This window comes from Siphateles boraxobius, unplaced genomic scaffold (genome assembly GCF_051911475.1).
Source record: "Siphateles boraxobius isolate OS27281-9 unplaced genomic scaffold, OSU_SipBor_1 1, whole genome shotgun sequence".
In the NCBI taxonomy this organism is placed as follows: domain Eukaryota; kingdom Metazoa; phylum Chordata; class Actinopteri; order Cypriniformes; family Leuciscidae; genus Siphateles; species Siphateles boraxobius.
In genome coordinates this window covers 5,317,311-5,328,752 of record NW_027508699.1, presented here as the reverse complement: position 1 = coordinate 5,328,752, position 11,442 = coordinate 5,317,311, and the positions used below count along the sequence as shown (strand labels likewise).

At 34.9% G+C, this 11,442-nt stretch overlaps 1 long non-coding RNA gene across 1 annotated transcript; it reads left to right on the top strand.

Moving 5' to 3' along the window:
* Positions 1 to 6,526: 6,526 nt before the first annotated feature.
* Positions 6,527 to 9,411, top strand: LOC143705446 (uncharacterized). Its single transcript, XR_013192868.1, has 5 exons — positions 6,527 to 6,806; positions 6,888 to 6,977; positions 8,300 to 8,359; positions 8,814 to 8,882; positions 9,005 to 9,411. It is a non-coding gene; the product is annotated as an uncharacterized LOC143705446 (long non-coding RNA).
* The last annotated feature ends 2,031 nt before the right edge of the window (positions 9,412 to 11,442 follow it).

Here is an 11,442-nt window from a genome sequence, read left to right as displayed (position 1 = left end):
AATGACGCGTTGGGTGCACAAGACCGGCAAGACCCCATTTCGCATTCCTCTGTGCACAGCTTTTTTTTTTTTGCGCCGCATCCGAAGATGAACGACTTCAAGCCGAATCTGCCTGACCAGTGGCGGTTCTAGACCATTTCAACTGGGGGGGCCAAGCTGGGGCCAGTTGTGCTGTTAGAGGGGCCAGTTGCATTTAGACCTTATTGTTGTCATATCATTTTCTGCACTGCACTGCAGGCATTAACAGGCAAACTACCATGTTTATAATCATTCAACAATGTATTTGCATTTCCATTATATTTTTACATTTGCATTACATATTCAGTATTAGTCACAGTAACTGTAATTGACATGATGTCCTTCTTTCTCAATTTTGTAAAATCGAATTTAAGGCTTTTTAAAACCTGAAGAAATCAAAATTCATACCGTAAATTAGGGGTGTGCAATATTGACAAAAATATATCTCAATATTTTCAATGTTTTTTTGATGATTAGATGATATTTTACTGATTGTGTTTTTGTGCTGGTGACATGGCTGGTTTAGGCCTGTTGTTGACAGCAGACTCACAAAGATATTCATAATTTTTAATATTCTATGCAGTGGTCAGTTTACAGCAGGGACCGAAATTCATTTTTTAATTAATTTTTAATTAATTTAATTTGCCACCTTAAATTGATTTCCAGGGGCATTTTCACCTATATATGGACATTCTTTCTAAACTTATTTAGAGTTATGAATCACCTTTTATGTCAAATACTAACATACAAATTAGACAGTAATTATACTTATTTATACAATAATACTTAATTATACAATAATTATACCGTACCGCTGTTACCAGTCAAATTAAATAATTTAATCAAAATCCATCTTTGCAGTCTAAAGGAGACACAGAAGTGGCATTAATATATTTACACTCCATTCACAATTGCATAAATAAAGCTATGAGATTTTTTAAAAATCAATATTTAAACATGAAATTATTTCAAATTTTAACGTTTTAATTAAAGGGTACTTTAAATATGAAACTAAAACCGCCAGTAGGCGGCGGCAAGTCACTGTCTTAATAAGTGAGTTGAAGGATTCATTCATTCAACCGATTCGTTCAAACGGCTGATTCATTCGGGAAAGAAGCAAGTGATTCCTTCAAAACGCGGATTTCAGTCAAGAAATCATCGCTGTCTGTTGTATTGAGACTCTGCTACGATTTCATTTTGAAATTCTAGTCGGCGAAAATAAAGGGAAAACAAACAATATTGACAATATTGTGTCTAAAATGTAACGCCCAATGTTAACTTATTGTTAATTTAACTGTTGTATAAGATCAATATCACAGTTGCAATTGTGCACGGGAAAACAGCACTCTTGCTGATGTGATATTCTAATATAAGAACATAATATGATATAAATATAAGACATAACCTAATTTGGGGACATAGCCTACCTATCTATGAACCGCACACAGCAGTGAAAGGAAGAGAGACAAATGCGATGTCAGCTCACAGTGCATCGTATACAGTTAAAACATTGATTACAATTTCATAATAGACAATACACATCGCACACCCAATACGCACATAAAGAATGAACTTGCAACTGAACTGACATTTACCAGCTTTCTCCTTCTCTCCTCTCTCGCGTGCAGGAGACAGACGTTATTCTGCCGCGATTCCCGCGAATGTGATGCAAATTGTCACGTGAACAAGCAAATCCACAAAGATAGAATAATAAAAAAATAATATGCATACAACGAAAACAACGATAGCAAAAAAAAAACAGTTTTGTAAAAATTATTTCACACTCCACATTTAGGGGGGCCACAAGGGGGGCCAAGCTTGTTGTCACAGGGGCACGGGCCCCCCTGGCCCCCCCTCTAGAACCGCCACTGTGCCTGACGCCGCCTTCACACTGGCAGTTGAAATCAGCTCCGATACGGCTCCGAAACGACCGGAAGTTATTCATTTCCTATGGAGATTCGCAGACCGCATGCGAATGGGTCCGAAACGGGTCCGACCGAGTGCGGTGCGAAGAAAATCGTGTCCGTTGGTCATCCGAATGCGTTCAAAAAATTGAACTCTTGCGAAAATCTACGGACGGTTCCTATCCGACAATTCCAGCGGAAGTTAGCGTTGCTATGATACTGATAAACAAATCTGAATTCTTATCGTTATAAAATCATTATTTATTTTATTAAAAATTAAGTTGTCATGTCATTTTTTTATTTTCATGATTTGCTAACGTTATTAGGGCAGTTAATACAATTAAATTGAAGGCAGACATCGAACTAAATGTGATATAGTGGTATAAATTATACCACTATATCACATTTTTTAGCCGACCTGACATGTCAACGTCCTGAGCAACTTTCCTCGCAGCAGCCTTCCTATTAATATCTCTATAACCCTCATCAGAGAGATCATACAGAACTGACAAAATCAACCATTCTAATCTCTCCGCCATTTTTGTTCTACCCGCTTCCGACGCTTTTCACTTTGTAGTACGACGTCCGTTGTGTGCGTATTGCGTACTACGGAGCTGATTTCAACTGCCAGTGTGAAGGCGGCATGAGAATGTAGGCCTACGTCTCACCGCACCGGCACCCTTGCAATTGCAGTTCATTGCAAAGATTTTTTTGTTAAGGTTTTGTTTACTGTGTGTGGTTTATTTAAAACAAAGGACGTTCATTGTAAAACATTTTTTGTTAAGGATTTGTTTACTGTGTGTGATTAATTTAATGGAAAGTACATTCACTTCTAGTCGTCTAGCTGTTCATTTTAAATAAACGTAGAGCAAGTAGATCAGTGTCTGCTCCTTTATTCAAACTAAGTTGTCCTATAATAACCATGGACTGCGATGATAACAGACGAACTGTCATCACCAATTGTGAAACCGGCACACCCCTAAATACAACGCAATTGATATAAACTTTCTGGCAGTGTGTGGGACATCCAACTACTTTCCAAGAAGAGGCGGAACTGATTTGCAAATATCGCGATAAACATGTACAGGAATTGAGGCAGTAGCCAATGACAGCAGTAGGAGTAAAAGCTGCAGGATTATGTAGGAGTATACAAATACGAGCATTGTATGAATTTGAGAACTTGTTAAATTATTAAATTATAAATTGTATAATTATTAAGACTTAGAGACTATGTTTGTACTGATTGGGCTATGGGTTATGTAAGAAAAAGTTTAAGAAACAACAAATGCTTGATAAAAGGTTTGATTACGGGTTAAAACCAACACATACCTACCATTGTGAATATTTGCCTTTGCAGCTTTTCGTCTCCTCTGTTTACTTCTCCTCAAACAATAATGAGCTGACTGAGTCCGAAAGGCCCTTTTGGTCTTTTCAGCTGAAAAAAGAGAAAATAAAATATCATTATGTATAATATATAGGATTATTTAAAGGAAAAATTACAGATTTACCTTACAAATTTTTGGATTTTAAATTATTAGGCATTAAAAGCATGGTAAGTGTTGTGGTTACTATGCATTTACAACAAATGTTACTTTAAAACTACCAATACTGAGGTAAAAGCATGGTAAGTTTTCTGGTTACTGTGCATTTACAACACATGACACATTAGAACTGCAAATACTGTGGTAAAAGCATGGTAAGTGTTGTGTTTACTGTGCATTTACAACAAATTACACATTAAAACGGCAAATACTGTGGTAAAAGCATGGTAAGTGTTGTGGTCACTGTCCTTTTACTATAAGTTACCTATCACAGTAAAACTAAGGTTACTGTGGTAAGAGCATGGTAAGTGTTGTTTTTACTGCGCTTTTACTACAAATACAACTTTGGAACTAATTATACTACTTTGAACCTGATATGAATGTATGATATCATATATGATTAACTGATTGAAGGTCTAGGCCTATAGCACGTCACGTGACAGATAGTGTTTAATCACGTTAGTTTAGTAATGTGTTTTGAATTAGAAACCAATTAAACGCAAAGCCTCCGTGGAGATGACAGATATAATGCAGTGAGTGAACATGAGAGAGCTAATCTGATTAATATCGACAAACAGAAAAGACATTATAACAAACATTATTTGGTCAGCGTATTTACGACTACTTACCAACATCTGGCACACGTGACCTGATGCCAAACATCGCGATGTGTTCGAAGTGAGACTTCTTCAGCGCTATTTGATAAAATTCACATCTGTTATTGACGCCACAGGTTTCCCATTTAAAGCAATGGAGTTCCTAATGCGTCAGAAAAGTTTGACAAGCGTCCTTGGCAGGGCGGCCAGAGCTTCTTTGTTGCTCAAGTCGGCGGCGGTGTGAACGTACAGTTTGGCGTCTGCTATGTGACGCCTCGGGCGCTTGACCATGCTTCAGTTGTTGACGCCTTGGGAGTGAGAATGGGTTGTGTGTTTGCAGAAAACAAAATGGTTATTAATGGTGATTACACGGCTTGATTGTCCCTTGGACAAGTAACTTAAATCGGTGAACATAATAACGTATGTAACATTACCTGTCTTGTGTTGTAAATATAATTTATTCTTAAGCTGTAATTAAACTTACACATTTGTGATATTTAAATACAGAAAATGTTAGGCTAATTCATTAATATTAGGCTGTCAGTTTTCATGTCAATATCTATTTGATAAATAAATTAAGTTGTAATCATCCACTATAAGCCTTTACAAAACCAATTAAATAACTTGCACTGCAAAATTAAAACAGTAATAAATAATGCTATGAGAGTTTTTAAAATTTAATATATAACCAATAAATTTGCATATTGCAAATACATTTTTTTTAAATTAAACCGTCAGTAGATGACGTCAAGTCGAGTAAGTAATAGTTGAGCCTCTTTGTTTGTAACTTTCGTTGTTGAAAAACAACAAAAACAGTCAATAGTTTGTCTAAAATGTAAGTGACTTAATATATATACACTGCTTGTATCTTGAACTGAGTTTTTTATTTTTTTTTATTTTTTTACCTGTGTGAGAGTTGAAATCGTGATAATATTTTGGAAAACCGCTTTCTTGAGATGTTGTTAAAGGGTAACTAAACCCCTGGGGCCCGTTCTTCGTACGTTGCTTAAAACATCCGAGATCAAACGAGACATCCAAGATAATATCATCGTGCTCATCATGATCAGGCTAATTAGGTTCTTCGAACACTCCTGCCGGTTATGATTAGTATAGCTGGATTGAGTTATCTGAGATGTTTGGGCGTTCATGCACTAGGGTTAAAAGGGGATATGTATCGATAGTAGAAACATTGATCAGAAAGAGCGCGCTCAGTTTTTTTCTCCATAGAAGAGCAAGAGTTATTGCTTGAAGGATATGCAGAATTTGAAAACTTAATTAAAACGCCAGGGAACACCTCAAAGTGTGCAAAAGCCAAGAGAGAGGGCTGGCAAAACGTAGCAGACAAATTAATTTTGTAGTTAGATGTTTTTATCACTTATTAAAGTATATATTTTGATATTTTAATAATTTCTAAATAATTAATAACTTTGTTCATTGTAATGTCAGAGTCACCACCCACTACTAGAACATGGGAACAAGTAAAAGTGAAGTAATAGAATATTCTACATAATAGTAATTTGTACTAACTAATCTCTTTTAAAAAGGCACTGTTAATAAATGTTTGCCTGTTTATAAAAGCAACCAAGAAAAAGGCTGAGAAAAAAAAAGAAAAGAAAAACAAACAGGCGGTGGTCCTGCACTCCCACATTATACCCAGGCAGAAGAGCTGACCCTTGGATAGAGTATGAACCTTGTGGAGGGCATCCCTGGGTTCAGCTCTTCCTCAGACCCACAGCCAGAGGCCAGGAGCAGAACACCTTCATTGCTGGTAAATGAACTTTAAATGATCCTAGTACACTGTAAATAATTTGTTGCTGCATTAAATTACGTAGGCCTATAATCCAAATGGCTGTCCAGTCATATCAGCTGTTAAACCTTGAGTAGCAATGAATTGCTTTGACTTGAGAAAGTCTACATGTGTGACTGTGAAACTGTAATGTAATGTTAATGTAAAAAAAAATATGTTGCCATGAGTTATTGATCACATTTCCCCCCAGTGTACTTCATTGTAATGAAATTGTGTTTTCCTCTTTTGTGCAGTATTAAACAATACACCAACACTTTTATGTGTTCCCAAGCAAGTGGCTGAAGCATGTGCAGTAAGTGGACTTTTTCTAATGTTACATCAAGAAAGTAGCTACAACACTTTGTAATGCCCATTTTCCCCCCCAAATGCACAGGACAGTGAAGAAACCCTCTCAGGTATCTTAAAGTGCATAAATAACTTTACTTAATTTACACTTGAGTACCTATTATTTCTAATATGAGTCGCAGGAGTCCACATCTACAGAAGAGTCTGCACAAAGCAGTGATGCAGAGGTGGGCAGTGTTGTACTTTTCCTTTAAATTTTTGATGCATAAGCCATGTGTTTGACAGGTTTATTTACATTTTTATTCAGGCATATTTAATTTAAAAGGTTGTGATTGGTTCTTATGATAATGAGCTCGCGAGCTTGCAGTCGCACCTCACTCAGAGCTTCCGTTTATCAGATAATATGCTGTGCGTGTATGTTACTTGAATGTGATTAGATTTAGAAGTCTAAATTTAAACTGTTAAAAATATATAGAGCGATCGTGTCTCTTTAGAGGAGTAGGAGGAAACCACGCGATTCATATGGATTAGGTGGTATTTTTTGTGATTAACTTTTTGAAACATAGCGTTATATGACAAACGTGATTTTACCCAGCTTCTTCAAGTTTGCATGGCGTGTGACATTTGGAACCTCATTATGTTGTGATTCTTCTAGGTAAGATTTGTATTACATTAACATTACTTGTCTTTGCCAGTCGTATTTTTGAAACAAAGTGTAACAGCACGTCTTTTTCAGTTCAGCTGCATTCAATTTGACCAATCAGAGCCAAGCTTTTCACGTCGAAGCAGACTCGAAGAGATGAAGATACTGCCTCAGAAGTTACTGGTAAGTTTTAGTTTCTGTTTGCATAAATAAAAAGCTCACTGTAAGAGATGGCCCCGTGGTCTTAGAGGATAATTTTAAAGAAGCTGGAAAGAGGTTCAGTGTATCCCCAAATTGTGGTTTATTATGATGAAAAATGAAAAAAATATGTACATGGTCACATACTGAAATACAAACAAACGTAACGAAACCAAACCAAACTGCAACAACATGCAAAAACGGCTACACCAGATAATTTGGTCCAATTTGCAACAGGGTCTCACCTTTGGCCTTAAACAAACTAAGACTGACTTGATAAGCTCTATAGCTCCCTATTTATATGGGCTAACTCCACCCTCGGCCTGTACCAAATGAACAAGCAAGTTCCAAACATACAATACATTATACACAAAAATAAAAATAATGAAACACTAAACATATTCACAAATAACACCGTGTAAACACATGAGTACTTAACCACACACACAAGAAACATAACAAAAAAAATGAAAAGGAAAAATAGTTTAGCTGCTATTCCCCCTCCCCCGGACAAAACTACAAATGGATCAGTCCAATTAGGGCTATGCTAATGCTACAAAAACCTGTTTGAATCAGACAAACTGTTTGATGGTGCAGCATGAGACTAGAAGGCCAACAGCCAAAACAAAGTTTTGGGGGAATTCTTACAAGAAATAAAAGGTAATTCTGACTGCAATTAACTGGCTTGTGAAGTTTTCTTCTAAAAAGGAATAATTAAATTGAACAACATGTTGGAGCAAACAGACAAATATATATATATCAAATTCACTTCAAATTGGGAGAACAATTACACAACACCATTCTGATTTAAAAGATGGTAAATGCCGGCATAATCAGGTAGTGATGTGTCATGTGTGTCAAGTCCATGTAATTAATTTTCGGTCACCAAGCTTAGCTTGTGACACTCACTATTTAGTTTTTTAATCTTAATAAATCTTTTTAAAATCTATGTGGAGACATTTGTCTTAAAACAAATATAAAACATTGTCCAATGCATCTGCAAAAAACATAATTAGTCATATAACATGTACAACATTGCATTAACATTATTTTTATATGCAAAATGAAGCTGTGTATTTATTTCTGATTTCCTGAAAAATTTGGCTTCGTTATGTAAATGATCTTTCTTTGAAAAGATTGGGTAAAAAATACATGTTATGAACAAAGTTACTTTGTCTTAAGCTGACCAGATAATTATGGTAGTGTGTTGATTGGTGTTTATAGTAGTTCAAGCTTGACAACCTTATTGCCGTATGTATGCATATATAATTCTTTTTTTTTTCATATTAGTATTTGTTGTTTTTAAGACCAGCTGCTATAGAAGAAAAACTGAAATCTGAGTGCAGAGACAAGCGAAGAAGAGAGAAGTAAGTATGGTTTGATCTCATATCACCTCTATTATAGAGATCTTTGAATCATACCTGTTGAGCGGTGGTCGACAGTTAGGTAAATGTTAGTGACGCGTGTCCATTTCAGGTGTCTAATTTGTGCTGCCTTTGGGTCATTCATGTAAAAATCTGTTTATTTGATTGTGTTTTTTTAGTAAAGCTGTAAGTCACTTGTCTTAGTTGTCCTTGCATACAATATTTTTAACAACTTCAAATTTCCTTAAATCTTTAGATCTTTCTTTACAATAGACAGGTTCATGGGAAATACCCTAGGTTTTAAATAAACTACAATTATTAATATAAAACATATCCTCTAATACTCACAGGTTGCTTTATTGCTGCAAATAACTATATCTGTAACTTTTTGATTGAACTTTGCTCACTGTAAATTGTGTTGGGCTTCTTCTAATCTCATGTTCAATGTAACTCATAGAGTGCTGTACAGTGACGACAGACAAGAGGATAAATCTTGCTGAGGAGGATATAGCCAAAGCTTTTAAAGGTAAACTGAGAAGCCAACAGAATTCTAATGCATTTCTATGCAAATTATTATACATATATTGAAACATGGATACAAAAGTGTTAATCATTGGTTAATTTTATATTAATTATTCCCTTTCAAAGATCCTCTGATAAAGCAGTCTTCAAATACTACAAGCCCCAGTTGCAGAAAATGAGGAGAAGTGATCGTCTACTTGAAGATGAAGATGTGACATTCAAACTCTTCTGTTTCTTCGGTTCAGCCATTTGTAGGCCTAAGTTTGTAAATAATGCATTATTCACTTCTGCACATTATTTTTCTGAAACTTTTTATATTTTTTTGAAAATTGCATTGTGATGCTTATTTAGGGATGTAAAATTCATAGTGTACTTTTCAGTAATACATGTATAACTGAAATGTTCTACAAAAAAAATATAAATATAGCTCTGCCATAGCATTTCACTGATCTTTTTAATTTACTTTTTATTTCTTTTTTTACTCTTATGTAATTTACACAAGATACTATATTAAAGTTTTCTTGATTTTCAAAGTCTGTGCATGTCTTAATGTTTATATTTAATTATTTTTGCACTTTTAATATACCATTTTAAATACTGAATAAAACAGCTTTATAAGCTATTAGTGTAATGCTAGAACACTTTTAATGCTAAAACACTTTTAATGCTATTTAAATGTTTTTGAAGTACATTAAAATTATGCTTCACATATATTACAACTAGTTTAAGACATATGAAAGTATATTTTTAATGAAATGCAAATAAATAGACTTAATGTACTACTGGAAGTGGTTCCATTTTAGCATAATTTAGTATATTAAAATATAGTACAAATATGTTTCGAAGGCACTCATAATGAATTTGTAACACAAATAAAGTACACTTTAAGCATGAAAATACGCATGTACTTAAAGTGTACTAAGTATACTTGAAATTGTCTCAATTTAGCATCAAAAAGTACACTAAATAGACTTAAAGTTATACTTTAGTATAATTTAATTATAACTTAAATACACTTAGTACAAAAAAATGTATCCAAAATACCACACTTCGAGTTAACTAATAATTAACACACTTGAAGTATACTGACAATTAGTCTGGCTGCAAGTATACTTAGCATACTTTTTTTTCACTAGGGTAAGCTTGCCACTTGTGTTCTTTTTTCCCCACCTCTACTTTAAGGTCTGTTTGGACTTGTGTGTGAATAATGTCTCAAAAAATTAAAGTGTTTTTCAAGAAAGAGATGCTGTTTGTTTGTATATTACATACCTGTGCTGTATTGTATCTGTCGTATATTCTTTTAAACTATGGGCATTTACATTTCCATGAATTACATTTACTTTTACTTTTATCAAATGTATTACATCTAACTTTAAAATAGTTATTTTATTAAAGCAACAGCTTCATGAAGTGACTGCACAATGGTGGACAATTTTACCAATATTAACATTTTAATAGTATAATTTTAGCATAAATGAAGCAGAAAATGCTACTGCTAACACAGTAATAGTGTACTTGACTACTTTTAAAATACACCATTAACATATTTAATTATGTTTTACAAAGGTACTGTTAACATAGTTAAAATATATTTGAAATAAATTATTTACTATATAAAAAATATGTGAGCAATACATAAATATGATTTGTATATATTATATATTCTTATATTTTAAATAATTTATAAGTGTATTTAATGCATTAAAGATGGGTTCAATTGTACTAAAAGGGGTAACAAAAAAAATTAAAGCTGAAATAGTATGTTAAAAGCATATTTTAGTTCATCTTCAGTGTGTTTAAAAATAGCACAGTTGAGTACACTAAGATCCTAAATTTATCTTAAGAAGTATTAAAGAAAAACTTAGTATAATAACCCATTTAATCCCACATTTTTCCCAGACACAAAAATATCCAAATCATGTGTCATTAGTATCCCTTGGAAACCATCAATCATAATTTTTTTAAATTTTCATTGAAAACTGTGTGAAAAAGTGTGTTTTATGATCGGTCACAATTGTGACCGGTGGGATAATGTGTTGTATCAACCATTGGACAGACTGAATATAGGTCTGAATATAGGTGTGCACTGAATGTGCATGTGTGTGTGTGTGTGTGCGTTTGTGCATGTGTGTGTGCGAGTGTGTGTGCGTGTGGGGTGTGTGGTGTGCGTGTGGGATGTGCGTGTGTGTGCTTGGGTGTGTGGTGTGCGTGTGTGTGGGGTGTGCGTGTGTGGGGGGTGTGCGGTGTGCGTGTGTGGGGTGTGTGGTGTGCGTGCGTTTGGGGTGTGTGGTGTGCGTGGGTGTGGGGTCTGTGGTGTGCGTGTGTGTGGTGTGCGTGCGTTTGGGGTCGGTGGTGTGCGTGTGTGTGGTGTGCTTTCGTGCGTGCGTGTGGGGTGTGCATGCGTGTTGGGTGTGCGTGCGTGTGGGGTGTGGTTTGCCAACACCCCCTGTTGGCAAACTGTGATGACAATAAAATGATAGCTTATAAATATATCTCTAGTTGTTGTTTCTGTTCCACAACATTTTGTATGTCATGTTTGTGGTGTGGGATGAAGAGAGGGATAT